The following is a 15,375-nucleotide window of genomic DNA, read 5'->3' as shown; positions in this document are numbered from 1 at the left end:
TTTTTGCAGTTGTGTACTCTGAGATGAAAGTGTTGAAGTAGATAAATAACAAGAACAATGTGTCTGTAACCCATTCTGAAAAGGAGTAGCAATGGCCTAGCTTTTCACCCAAATACATATTCTCTCTCCCACAAAAACTCCCACTTTTATCCCAAATACGTATTCTTTCTCCCACAAAAGCTCCCACTTTTATCCTGTTCAGTACTATCTGACTGCAGTCCTGAAGCTTACAAAATTATATTGCATACAGTAGCGCATTTCTAACAGCACAATGCAATGAGCTGCCATGATTTATTCCTCTGAGATACTTTTTGCATCATCCAGAAGTAGAATGGAATCATTTGGTAGTGCCATTTCATGTACCTTGCTAACCTTTCCCCATCTGATGTCCTCTCCCCTGTGTCAGACCCACAGATTTTTGAATTCCCAGCTAGAAGGGCCAAAAGCCTGGAAAGTCTGACTGGCTGTAATAAAATTGGTGTCTGTAGCATCAAAAATATTATTGTACTTAGGACCAAAGAAGGAAGCACCATGTTAAAGAGCATTGAAGGGTATATGACCATAGTTTTGTTCAATCTGTTTTGGGGGATCATAAGTAGAATGCTGTATCCTCATAACAAAGATTAGCCATTCTTGTTTAACTGGTTGCTTTTTTAGACAGATATTGTGTGTGTGTGTGTGTGTGTGTATGTATGTGTGTGTGTATGTATGTATGTATGTGTATGTATGTGTGTATATGTATATGTATATGTATATGTATATGTATATGTATATGTATATATATATATATATATATATATATATATATATATATATATATAATCTTAAAATCTGTGAAATCTTCTATTCAATATTTTAATGATGCTCTGTTAAAATTCATACATGTATCCAAATCTTATTTTATAAATGTGTAGAACTTACATTTTTTGCAGAATAAAAAAAAAGTCCATTATTCCATAGTTAACAAATAAAAGTACTTTTCCAGCAGAACTAATTCTACACTGCTAACACTAAATCAAACTTCTGAATTCCTAAACTACGATTTAGGAATAAGAACCACCAATAGCGTTTTGTTTTTGTTTGGAGAGGATTTTTTCCAGTTTGCTTTGCTCTGCTGTACATTATATTATACATTATTATACATTATGTGCTGTACATTGTATGTCTCTGTATTGTTCATATTTAATGATACAATAAATAAATGTATTGTTCATATTTAATGATACAATACAGTAAATAAAATTGAGTGTAAATAAAACATGTCTGTTATTTATATAATTTTTAAAGTATGATTGAAAACAAATCTGAGATGTTGATTTTGCAAAAAAAAAAAAAAAAAAGTAAAGAAACCCTAAGATGTGTTTGGGTGGTGGCTTAAGCAAAATAGTAAAACTCCTGAATCTAGAAAATTCAGAGAAGGAAGAACAGATGTCATTTTCTGTTCTAGGCTCCTTTTAGGAAAGAAAGGGTAATTCTGGGAAGCAATAAAAAGAAAAAAGCTAATTGATAGCAAGTTGTCCCATTCTCTCCCAGCATTGTTTGTATCTTTAAATGGATAAGTTTTATCTGAATTCTTGCACCGAACATTGAATCGGACTAATACACCAAAACACTTAAAGTTTACTGTTCACTTCATTTCCTACAAAGAAATTATCATAGCATTATCTATTATTCCTTGTCCCAGCTCCTGCCATCCTAGCAGTTTGATAGCATGCAAATGTGAGTAGTGGGAGGATAACAGCGCTCTGTAGCATCATGCTGGCCACATGATTGGAGAAATGTCTTCAGACAGCACTGGCTCAATGGCCTTGAAATGGAGAGGAGCACAGCCCCCAATAGTCTAGCGGAGTAAAATCCGCAGGGACTCCTTTACCTACATTGTTCTACTAGAATGGTACATATTGTCCACCTTACCTTAAGTTCTCAAACCAAACTTTATGGGATTATACAAGGTTTATAATACACAGGTCATGACATAATGCAATATCTCTTCTCTACTCTCAGAACTTAAGAGAACGACTAAATATACTATTCTGATGGAATTGTTATATTTCTGCAACATTGAGTGCCAGGACCCAGCCAACTCTTAAAACTAAATCACTGTATAGAGTCATCTACGTAAAGATCCATGTATTCAATTTCTGGTAAAGGATTTGAACCCCAAAGAATAACATCTTGGATTCATGCCTGACAAATCCCAAATAGGATGAAATTGCTGACATAGTGGCTTCTGGTGGTCAACATATCTATTCTATGCCACATTTCAAAATAAATAATATTGTTTTCAGACCAATCTTTTTTGTTGTTGCTTTAATTAGATGAGACCACAGAGCATGCTACCGAATCTAGTTGCTGGTTTTATTTCTCAACAGCTGGAAAGAGATTTTGATTTAATTGAGTATCTCTACAGAAAATGCTAGATTGGTCTTCTTACAACTGATAAGGTTTAAATGCCTTAGACATAAAAAACCACTCCTCTCTCCCCCACCCTACATTAATGCTCATATTGAATGTTGGATCATGTGGCCTGCATCAATTGGGGTGCAAACTTTAAGCTGTTTTAGCCCCATGGAATCTTCAATTCTTCTGGTTGCCAAACAATTTCTATGTACTGTATGTGACAGATATTATTTTGACAGCATGGTGAATTAACCATGATATTAATGCTGGCAGTGTATTAGATATATTTATCCCATGGATTATTAATTGTGCTTTTTAAAAGAGGAAAATGGGGAGAGACAGCAGCTGCTGTTTAGCTGTAATAGCTTGAGTACGGCACGTTCCCTACTGGAGACAAGCTCTGTCCTTGTACTCATTCATATCACTGGACAAATTCTACAGGCATCATCGCCTACGTCAGTCTATATCTTTCAATTTCCTTGAATAAACTGTAGTCCAAACAATGGAGAATGTCTACTTCTCTAAAAAAACAAGCTTTATTTTGCCAAAAATAAGGAGTATGTCAGATGTTTTTAATACTTGTTCCTCAAGCTCCTTTGAAATAAGGAGAGTAGAATAGATGACATATTTTACTCTATAAGTGTAGATTGAATTTTATTATATAATATTAAAGAACCTAAGCCAAAAAATTCAGACATGTCAGTATAAAAATAATAAATGTGAAAGATAGACAATCAAACAGCTATTTTCCTCAATACTGGCTTTATCTATACAAAGGTACTACATTATTTATGACTTTCCATCCAAAATAATGACATGCAATAAATTGGAATCCTTAAAATTGCCAAATGCCGTTTACAATTTATTATGGTGGAAGAAAAGTCAATTATTGAAATTCATTCATGGATGCAGGAAAGAATGACTCTCCTCACAGAGTATATTTTTCTTTTTTTCCCTTTTTCTTCTTTTTCTGTTGCTGCTGATAGAAAAATAGGTCCGTAATAAGTTTGTATTCTAAAGCAATATAAATAATAATAATAATAATAATAATAATAATAATAATAATAATAATAATAATAATAATAATAATAATAATAATAATAGACCTAACTTACACAAATGGGTATTGCAAGAATCCTCAGCTGCATCTATCTTAGTTTAGAGTTATCTGAAGTTTGCAGTCTTAAAATTGTTTGCTCACCTATAGTACGTGTTGAGCTCAAAACTGGTAAATTGAAATACTGTGAGAACAAGCATAACAGAGAAATGAGCATAAATAACAAGATACCTCTGTATGTCTGTTGATGAAATAGATGGAGGACTAGTTCTGTACTTCTTAATGAAACTTTCAGAATCACAATCAGCCCCAAGAAAAGTCAAAGAACGTGTCAGTCAGGATGTCACCGAGAATATTCCACCCAAGCATTTGTTTAAATTACTAGATCTGAGCTTGTACTCTTTATCACATACAAAACAATTCATTTTACCAACACAAATTTTAATAATTAAAGCACATGATTTATAAACAAGCCATTTTGTTACTTGTACTTTTAAATAACTGAAAATCACCCAAAGGGTCCAATAGGAGATCCCAAGTCATCTTCTTATTTTGGATTAAATCACCTCTATTCATCTATAGCTGAAACTCAAATAATTTTGTAGATACATTAACCACATCTATTTTGTTATAACTACACAGTGATTTAACTTGGTTTAGGCATTAAACGGAAGTGCAGTCATATTTTGTACTTCTGAAGTTACCCAGTGGGAGTCATGGGAATTTTAATGTATCTCCTTTGTTTCTATTTTCATTTTTATACATTGCAATCTGAAGGAAAAAATTACAAAAACTATTTTAATAATTTGGTTAATCCAAAGGAAAGTACCCATTTGAATAGCCTGACATGTGCACATATTTCAAAAATAACTCAATTTTAAAAAGCAACAACTATTTTTATAGCCTTTTACATGGCCTAGTTGCATTTATCTACTTTATTTTTGTCTTGTAACTTAATGTATTTTTTTTAATTAATGCTGCCTTAAACTTTTTCAGCTTCTATCCTGTCACTGGCATTATATAAAAATACCTGGGTACTTCAATGAAATTTAAGTTTTCTAAATTAAATATTTACTTTTATAAATAATAAAACCTACCAATAAAAGTACGTTCAATTGTTTTTTTCCCCTTAGGGAAGTGCTGAGTTAGCTATTTGGTTCAGTTCTGCTTTTTTGTTCTAATGCTGATTCTGATTGACTCTAGAAAATCTTATAAGATTTTATTCATTCATTCAATTTGTGTGGCCAACCATCTCAACAGGTTATTGTGGGTGGTGTACAACATTAAAATAAAATATTACAATACAAAAAAATAAAATAGCTACCAAGAATGAGATTAGTACAATAGAAATGGAAGAAATAATATGTCACGAATATTCTCTTTAATTACACAATTTTTTCTCCAAGATCCAGGAGTTGCAGTGTGGGCTTGGCTCCCTGGATCTCTATGTCTTAATAAAGTGTGCCTGCTTTGATACATGAGTCTTGCATTTGAGATGTAATAGTTTTACTTTCAGCAATTTAGAATAAAGAAATTTGCGAACATAGTTTTGCTGATATATCTAGTTGAGAAGAAATAGCACAGAATGACTAGAATGTATACAGGTGGTCCTTGACTTATGACACAATTGGGACTGGAACTTCATCACTAAACATTATCTAGTGAGTCATGCCTGACTTTGTGACCTTTTTTCTGTGGTCATGAAATGAATTATGTGGTCATTAAGTGAATGTGGCTTCCCCCAGTGCTTTTGCTAATCCGAAGCCCTTTGGAATGGTTTCATATAGCAATATTGATGGCGCAACAATTATAAATACATGCCAGTTGCCAAGAACCAGAATTGGCAGATATACAATATATAATGTATATTTTAAATTTTTCAGTCTTTTTTCATTTTTAAGGGTGCTTTTTTAACGTTTTTATAATGGTTGTTTTCATGTATGCAGTGGTGGGATTCAAATTTTTTTACTACCTGTGGGCATGGCTTGTGGGCGTGGCAGGGGAAGGATAGTGTAAAATCTCCAGTCAGAGGTGGTGTTTGCCGGTTCTCCGAAATACCCAAAATTTCCACTACCAGTTCTCTAGAACTGGTCGGAACCTGCTGAATACCACCTCTGCATGTATTGTTTTTATTGAATGTTGAATGCCACTGAGAATCAATCACTTTTACAAGACAGGCAGCCATATAAATATGAAAAATAAATAAGTACATCCTATTCCCAGCTGCCTAGGAATTTGAGGACTTGTAATCCTAATACATCTGGAGGACACCAGATTGTGGAATGATATTAAAGTTTATGTGATTTATTCTATCAAAGTGTTACATACTGCCATCTTGTGGCACTTTCATTATAACTGCACTTCAGTGATGAATTGGAAAGAAAACCATGTCTAAAATTGGACTGGGCTAAAATCCCAAGAACACAATTTCATTTCAGCATTGCAGTGTTGAATCTACTATACTAAATGCAAATATCTCCTTGGTTTCAATGGAGCCTGATTATTCTCTGGTGGAGCATACCACATGCTGACATCTTGATTTTAATGAAGGCAGTTAATCCATATAGAACTTGGAATGGTTTAGTGCTTCTGTTTTGGAACTTTTCATAATCAAAGCCCAACAGCACAGAATTTAACAAACACACTGTAAATTCAGAAATTCAAAGGTGACTATATGATCATCTTATTTTGCACTTGAGGAAAATGCAAACATTTTACAGACTTAGTGATGAAAGCCACGTTCTTGAGGAGACTGTTTCTTTCAACAATTAATAAAAATGCTCCATTATGATAGCTGGGTCTGCCCAAGTAAATCAGAAATTATCTAATGACTAAATCCAACGGGTGGAATTCTATCGGTTCGGACCGGTTCTATAGAACCGGTTGTTTTGATTCTGTGTTGATTCTGCGGAGAACCAGCAAATCCTGCCCCTGGCTGGCCCTATCCCTCTCTGCCCTCCTCCTTATCATGCATGCACAACATCGCACGCATGCCCAACATCACTGACTGCGTTCTTCCCTGCCCAGTCACTCCTTAAGGTATTTTTCCCCCTCCTGACCATCAGCTGTTCCTATGATCAATTGTGCCGGGATTCCCCTCGCTTACTTACTGCTTCACCCAGGAGGCTTCCCTGAGGCCCAGGAAGGCAAAAAATGTAGGGTGTGTGTGTGCAGTGCCCCCCTGCACTCCATTTTTTGCCTTCCTGGACCCCAGGGAAGCTTCCTGGGGGCAAAAACGCCCCCCAGGAGGCCCCAAAATGGAGCACGGGGGGGTGTTGTGTGCCCCCCCATGCTCCGTTTTTTTCCTTCCTGAGCCCCAGGGAACCCTTCTGGGAGCAAAAGCACCCCCCAGGAGGCTTCCCCGAGGCCCAGAAGGCCCAAAAATGGGGGGGTTTGCTGCAAAAAAGCCACGCCCACCCAGTCACATAGCCACACACCTAGCCACGCCCACAGAACTGGTTGTTAAAAAAATTGAATCCCACCCCTGAAATCCAACCTCCTAATGAGGCTTTGTGGAATGATAAAAGTTCATTTTTAAAATGGAATTATATGGGAAGGCTCTTTTTGGACAAAAGCTGAATGCTATCTATTTAGGCTTCTGAACTTGCTCTAAGGTCCTATAACCAAACTAAGGATTTGTCAGATTAAAAAATGTAGTGATACAAAGAGAAAACTTTTAATCTATTTTCTTTCTTTTTTATTGTTTGAAAGTAAAATCGTCACTTTTAAGAACTGTTTCTTCCTTTCAAGCATCAGCTGGATTTTTCTCTAGTAATGCCACAATGAGATCTCATAGTATTGCTTTCATGAATTCTATAGGCAGAAAGAAAAAGTGGCTGCTCCATTAGGTTTATACAGTACTGACTTAAATCTCAACCTGAAGAACTGCCTGCATTACAGTGTCACATTGTTCAGGAGATTGGATCCTGTCAACATGGATTCATTGGCTCCTTTTATGTTTTGATGACCTGCAAGCCTTGACCGGTCTGACTGGGCAGAGCTTCTTAGTATGCTGGAGATATAGCTGTTGGGTTGCTATGTTCTGAATAGTGTGTACACCTCTCTCCCCAACTGTAATCAGTGGATGCATAAAGCAGAACAGTCACTGGACTGCAGTAATTTTTCTTCTCCTTGTTTAATATCAGGCTGTTCAGGTAGACTTTTTCTTTCTCCAAGAATATAGCATCAATACATTTAGGATCAGTGGTAGGATTCAACATTTTTTACTACCAGTTCTATGGGCGTGGCTTGGTGGATGTGGCAGGGGAAGGATCCTGTAAAATCTCCATTCCCACCCTACTCCAGGGGAAGGATATTGCAAAATCCCATTCCCTCCCCACCCCACTAACCTGCTTTCCAGCTCTGTTCTCCTGTGCAGGGCAACAAAAAGACCCAGCCGACTTGGGAGGCAGAGAATAGATGAGGGCGGAGCAAGTCAGAGGTGATAATTTCTGGTTCTCCGAACTACTCAAAATTTCCACTACTGGTTCTCCAGAACTGGTCAGAACCTGCTGAAAACCACCTCTGATTTAGGATGGTGTACATTAAATGCCAAATTACAAAATGGAATCCTGATGTTGCAGTAATTAGGCAATAGTATCTGAAAAAGGGTTACTATATACCTCATTTTTATAGTCAATCACTATATGTGTGTGTGTGTGTGTGTGTGTGTGTTTTCTTAAGTTTTCACGGCTACTTACATGTATGGTATTCAGCTTTGTTTGGGTATTTTTCCATGTCATTATAGTTGTGCTTTTAAAGTTGTAGCAACATTTCGGCAGAATCTCATCTGCCATCATCAGGCTTCTGTATTGTGTTCGTCTGTGAGTCAGACTTTCATAGCTGTTTCAGTTTTAAATTTGGGGCTAGCCTACTGCTGTGCCAGAATGTTTTTTTCTTCATCCTCATTGGTTAGGAGTCTTGGTCTGTGTTTATTGGTCTTGGAGTTTGCTGTGTTCTGCTTGATTGGTGTTTCTAATATCTTCTGTCTGTTTTGTGGCTTTTTTTGGTCTTGATTGGCTGGCAACATTGTGTTCCTGTATTGGAGGCTTTTAGTGCGGCTTGGCTCTGAGTAAATGGATGGCTATCATTTATTAGGAAGCTAGGTTTCATCTAGGTGCCCGGTTGGGGTGTGTTTGAGCTGGAGGTATCAGGGGGGAATCTGTTTGTGCCCAGATGTTTGCCTGGCTTGTGGTGTGGAGATTTTTTTTGTTTGCGAGTGCAGGCTTCCAAATAATTGACAGTCTGGTGGAATCATCTATTCATGCTTTCAGGTCTTTTTTCAATCTCTATGGCTTCTCTGATAATTCTGTAGCTGGGGTTTTCTATAATGGCTAGGGTTTTGGTGCCATTGAAGTTGATGCTATGACCTGTGGCTTTCATGTGTTGGACTAGTGAGGAAGTGTGTTCCAGCTTTTTTACTGCATTTTTGTGTTCATCTAGGCAGGTACTTATTCTTCTATTGGTCTGTCCAATGTATGTGGCAGGGCATGATGGACAGGGGACTTCATATATGCCTTGGTTTTCCAGGTCAATTTTATCTTTGGGGTTTCTTAGGATGGCTGCTATTTTTCTGTCTGTTTTGAAGGCAGTCTTGATGTGATGCCTGTGTAGTATCTTACTGATTTTGTCTGTAGTACCTCTTATGTAGGGCAGGACAGCTGTTCCATAGGTCTGTTCATCTTCTAGGTCTCCATTATGTCTCAGTGTGTTTTTGTGGATCAAGTCGGTGATTTTGCTTTTGTGGAAGCCGTTAGCTGTCAGTACTTTAGCCAGGGTGCATAGTTCAGTCTTTATGTGTGTCTTGTCTGCCAGGCATTTGGTTCTGGTTATTAGTGTTTTGGCCACAGAGTTTATCTGTGCTGGGTGGTGGAGGGATTGGGCGTTGAGGTATCGGTTGGTATGTGTTTTCTTCTGGTATATGGTGTGTCCTAGTGTGCCATCTGTTTTTTTGTAGATTAGTACATCTAGAAATGGTAGTTGTTTGTTTGTTTCTGTTTCCATGGTGAACTTGATTTTGGGGTGTGTGCTGTTTAGGTGTGTTAGGAAATTGTTTAGGTTTTCTTTTCCATGGGGCCAAATCACGAATGTGTCATCGATGTATCTTAACCATAGTTTGGGTTTGTGGGTGGCATTAGCCAGGGCTCTGGATTCGAATTCTTCCATGAACAGGTTTGCAACAACGGGTGACAGTGGTGATCCCATAGGGGCTCCTTCAATTTGCTTGTATCTTTATCCTTTGTATATGAAATATGTGTTGGTTAAGCAGTGTTCTGCTAGTTCCATGAGGTGTTTAGCTGGTTGGTATTTATTTTTGATGATTTCAAGAGTTTCTTTTATCGGGACTTGAGTGAATAGTGAAACCATGACGAAACTTACAAGCAGATCTTCTTGTTCCACGTGTAGATCTTTGATCATTTCCAAGAAATGATACGAGTTTTGTACATGTGAAGCTGCTGCTTCAGCATGGGGCTGTAGCTGTTTTGCTAAGTGTTTAGCTAGGTTTTGTAGTGGTGCTCCTCTGGAGCTGACTATGGGTCTGAAAGGTATGCGTTAGTCAGCTCCAGAGAAGCACCACTACAAAACCTAGCTAAACACTTAGCAAATAATATATATATTATATATATATATTATATATATATATATATATATATATTATATATATATATATATATATATATATATATATATATATATATATATATATATATATATATAATATATTATATTATATTATATTATATTATATTATATTTATATTTATTTATTTATATATATATATATATATATATATATATATATATATATATATATATATATATATATATATATATATATATATATATATAGCTTGGTTGGTATTTTCCCACGTCATTGTAGTTGTTCTTTTAAAGTTGTAGCAAGCGTTTCAGCAGAATCTCATCTGCCATCATCAGGCTTCTGTATTGTGTCCGTCTGGATACAGAAGCCTGATGATGGCAGATGAGATTCTGCTGAAACTGCTACAACTTTACAAAACAACTACAATGGCGAAAATACCCGAACCAAGCAATACCATACATGTAAGTACCAGCGAAAACTTAAGAAAACAAACATATATATATATATATATATATATATATATATATATATATATATATATATATATATATATATATATATATATATATAAAATAAATAAAAAAAAATATATTTTATTTCAGGTCTTGATTGCCCTAAAGACAAGAATATCTTTCCAACCAAATACCATGCTTTTTTATAATGTAGTGCTTTGTTTTCAAGGACTCAACTCTTTAATTGTTGTTTATTATATTATTTATTTAATAGTTTATAAATTTAGTGTGTATAAAGTTTATCCCTTGACATTACAAAAGTAGTGTTCTCCATGGTAGTATATGTCTGCTATCCACTGAGATTAAGGAAAGTTTAATACAAAAAAAATCCTTTCATTCCCATTTCCTTGCTTCCTCTCTCCTTCATTGCTTCACTCCTTTTCATTCCCAACTCCTTCCTCCCTCCCTCTCTCCCTTTCTCCCATCTTTCCTTCCTTCCCTGCCTCTATCCTTCCCATTCCCATCTCCTTCCTTCCTCCCTCCCTCCCTCTGCACCTAGGAAGGGACGAAGTGACAGGGAGAGGTTGGCAGTGCTGCCGGTAGCCATGCTGCCGGTGGCTGTGGCTTTCCCATACAGGGGCAAGGATGGGGGTAGCCCCAGTGAAAGGGAAGTGCTCACAGCTATGAGGCTGGGCTGCAGACCAGGCCATGGAGGCACTGATGGCAGGCATGGCGCTGATCTACAACTTTGTGGCTGCTATCTGGGCTAGAACATGGTCAGCCTTAGACCTAGTCTGTGGGGTCGGCCTGGAGATAGCGGGGGGCCACCCCCACTGCCTCGGTCCCATCCCCTGGGCATGTGTACAATAGGCAGTAAGTGCGCAGGGCCTGGTGACCATCTCGTTCTGAGCACTCCCCTTTCAGCTGGGATGTCAGCCCCTGCATGTTCGCTGCCTCCTGTGCATGCGCCATGCGGAAGCACCTGGCCAGGCTGGGTTGGGGCTGAGGTGGCAGGGGTTGGCCCCTTGCCATCTCCAAGGCGACCCCACAGGCCAGATCTAACCACATTGTGGGCTGGATCTGGCCTACAGGCCTTGTGTTTGACATGTCTGTGTTATAGCTTCCATCACCTCCAGCATTTAGGACATAGGTTTGACAGGTCTAAAAGTCCATAAAATGCATTGTGACATCAGCAGGTATTCATATGTTTACACTATAGAGAAAAAATGGTAAGTTGGGTAATTAAATAATAGTGAAATATAAAAAGTACAGACTGCCAGTTGAAAAATAACTTGGAGTCTACTTCTTTTCAAAGACATAGACTCAATGATCAAGCTAACGTATAAGATGGTTGGTTTCATCTGGTGGTTAAGGCACCAAGTAAAAAGCAAGCAATTGCGAGTTCGTCTGCCTTGACCATGAAAACCAGTTGGGTAACCTTTGGCAGTCACACTTTCTCAGCCGAATTCACCTCACAGAGTTGTTGTGAGGAAAATAAGAGAAGGAAGGAGTATTAGGTAAGTTCACTGCCTTGAGGTTTTTTTTTATAAACAATAATAAAAGCAGCGTATAAATACAATAAAATTCAAAATAAATAAATATTAGCCTACCATAAAATTGCGAAGTTTTTCTTTCAATTTACTTGCATGTTTTTTAAACTGGGACAATTTTAAAGGGCATTACTAGAACAATAATGAAACTTTCATCCAACTTTTATAGCTGGGGAAAGATTAGTTTACATAAAGTGTGATACATCTTCCTGCAATATTTTAAGCCTTTCATAGTTTCAATAAATACATTGAATCACGAGGAATTTTTCTACTGGTTTTTATTAATCTGACCTTAAAGCCCACTCAGGGTTTAGGGAGCATCTAGCCTAAGATGTGAACTTATACTAAACCATGAATTTCTCATCTCTGACCTACAAATAACTTTCAGAAACAGCCTGTAAAACATGTAATATTATAACAAAAAACTCAGAATGTGATACTCAGAGCATTTGTTGTGTTTTGTGTTCAAATCATTTTAATTGCATAGCCATTTGCAAAGGTGTTAGGGAAGATGTCAGTTATATATAGTAGTATGATTTCTCTCCTTATAATACTGGAATGAGAATTGGTAGTTTGAAATCATATTACATTCATTTTCAAGATACACAGCAATTTGTCAGATATAGAATTATACTCCAAGATCTCAGTCTGAAACATGCTAATTTAGAGTAATTTCTTTGAACATAGTGGGATTTCTTGAAGAAAAATACTTTGGCCAAATAAATCACAGATTTATACATCATGAGACTTTTTCAATCTAAGCAGCTGATTCTTTTGTTGGGATTATTAGCTCTCTCCTTGAACTAGTTTTTCAGTTCATCAGCTACCTATTTTGGTATTTTGTAACTGGAAGTGCCAGCAACAATAGAAGCCTTTCTGTCCTTAAAGCTAGTTCTTCTCTTCCTATTAACTTGGAAGGGAAGGAACGTTGGCAAGGACTTCGCAATGAAAGTGTGATGTTAGTTAAGGAACTTACACATTTACACACGGGAGACCCAAATGCAAATTCACTCCTCCAAGGGTACAACAGTCATTCCCTTTCAGCTCAATCTCTCACTATCTTAAACTCCTGAAGGAAATAACTCTTTCAATTGAAATAAGACATTAAACGTTGGGTAAAGCTTCGGAGCAACATTCTCCCGCCGATGGTTCAAACTACGTGGCAATGATACGAGTCAGATCCCAAACTAACTGGTGACCTCAAGATTGGCGAAGATGAGTTCAGTAACAGGTCAGATGAGAAAGTAAAACCTTAAATTCGGACTCAACCCCTGAGGGATTAGACAGACCTGCCCCTGCCGTTTTTAAGGACGCGAGAATACTTCGTAGCCTAACCTTCAAGCCCGCATCCCACCGATCCCGCTACATTTTTCGAGATCAACTCAGGTCGAATGAGCGCCGCGTCACTTCCTGAAGGCATGGTTAACTCGGAATTTACTGACACGGTCCTCTTTCCTTATCCGGCTGGGGGCGCTGGAGAGTAACGATCCGCGCTCGCAGCTGCCCAAGTCTTCCGCCTCCTCTCCGCCAGGCGTCTGGAGGACCTTCCCAGAATGCCTCTGGGCAACAGGGGCCGGTTGGCTGTATCTCGTTGGCATGTAGCGTCGCGCGCTTGCCAGCCGATCACGCTGTTCCTCTTTTTCGAAAGGTGATTGGGTGGTATCGTCGAGCGGTGTTCTTTCCGTCAGGCCAGCGGGACGTTTTGCTCTCCGTTTATCATTGCTGCCGAGGGACGGGTGACTACGGGAGCGGAGTCTGTAGCGAACGCGCTGGGGAAGCGGCCTGCTTCCTTTTCCTGCTGCCGCGTGAGGCCTTTTTTTCCCCAGAGATCGCAGGGCGCCACGGAGACAGGCCCAGGCTCTCTATGTCGAGGCCGCACTAACGGAGACTGGCCGTTTGCTCCGCTCGCTCGCTCGTTCGGAGGTGCCGTCTGGTCAGACGGCTTCCGTGCTCGTAACGGAAAAAGGTAAGGACTCGAAGGGGTGCGGGTCCGTGTATTCGTGTGCTGGAGTGAAGGGGAGACAAAAGACTGTGTCCTGAGGCCTGCGACGTCGCCGTTTCTCCTGGACAGACTTGAGGGAAAGTAGGCCCCGGCTCGACCCAGAGAGTCTTTCCGCGAGGCATGGAGAGTCGTCATACAGTCTTGTTCGCGGGAGATCCTTGAAAAACTCCGTTTCTGGACAACGGCGTTGTTGGTAACATAGTCTTATCGCTTCGACGCAGTCGGCGGAGTTTTTTGTCCTTTTGGTGAATGTCTGTAACAAAGTTACGCTCAGACTGCCGGGGGCGGATAGGTTCAATCAAATGCGAAACTTTGACTTCGGATACTTGAGAGCATTTAAGAGCGACGGTGGTAACTAATTCTAGTGAAGTGTTTAAGGCAGCCTGAGATTTCTTTTGTTTACAACTGGTTGCGTGCAGTCACCCTGATTTTGCATAACAGTAGTTACATCCTCTTTGCCGATGACGCAAAATTATTTAACACCACTGACAATGCTGATGCCCTACAAAGCAACCTTGACTGGTCAGAATGGTGGCGTAATTGGTAATTCCAAATTTCAACTAATAAATGCTCTGTTCTATTTATTGTTGGCAATAAAAATCAGAACAAATACAAGTTGGGCAGAAACTCTGTCAAGGACCTAGAAGTACTCATCTCAAACGATCTAAGCCCCAGAGCTCACTGTAATAGCATTGCCAAAAACGCATTAAGTTGTTAACCTTACTTTGTGAAGCTGCTTCTCCTAGGGCATACAAGACCAATTCTTGAATACAGCTCACACTGTGTATCGGACATTAACACAATTGAGTAGATTCAGAGGTATTTCTCGAGAAGAGTACTCCACTCCTCTACTCACAATAGAATTCCCTATGCCTCCAGGCTTGAAATTTTGGGCTTGGACAATCTGGAACTGCGCTGCCTGCGGTCCTATCTAAGCATAGTACACAAAATTGTCTGCTATAACGTCTTGCCTGTCAACGACTTCTTCAGCTTCAACACAATAATACACGGGCAAACAATCTATACAAACTCAAGGTAAACTGCTTTGAACTCAGTTGCAGAAAATATGACTTCAGCAACAGAGTGGTCAACACCTGGAATGTTCTACTTGACTGTTGTTACAGCCTCAAACCCTCACAGCTTCAATCTCAAACTGTGGACCTCACCCCATTCTTAAGAGGTCCTTAAAGGGGCCATGCATAAGCACACCAGTGTGCCTACTGTCCCTGTCTTACTGTCCCCATTTATCTCTATTTACTTCCTTTGTTCATGTTTATGTTCATAGCTATACTTGTTATCTTGTACATGTTTGAC

General features: G+C 38.7%; 1 protein-coding gene across 2 annotated transcripts in view; it reads left to right on the top strand.

The window, feature by feature from the left end:
- The first annotated feature begins 13,594 nt into the window (after positions 1-13,594).
- Positions 13,595-15,375, top strand: part of SCAF11 (SR-related CTD associated factor 11) — a 65,144-nt gene continuing 63,363 nt past the window's right edge. The window contains exon 1 of one of the 2 annotated variants that reach the window (XM_026667819.2): positions 13,595-14,025. The gene's annotated coding sequence lies outside the window, so the exon portion shown is untranslated. The remainder of the gene's footprint in view (positions 14,026-15,375) is intronic. The other variant, XM_087967924.1, reaches the window with a different exon arrangement.

This window comes from Notechis scutatus, chromosome 6 (assembly GCF_049901735.1).
Source record: "Notechis scutatus isolate UNSWTSFEM ecotype Mainland chromosome 6, rNotScu1.2, whole genome shotgun sequence".
Lineage (NCBI taxonomy): Eukaryota > Metazoa > Chordata > Lepidosauria > Squamata > Elapidae > Notechis > Notechis scutatus.
Note: the sequence above shows the minus strand (reverse complement) of the source record. Positions and strands in the feature narration are given on the sequence as shown.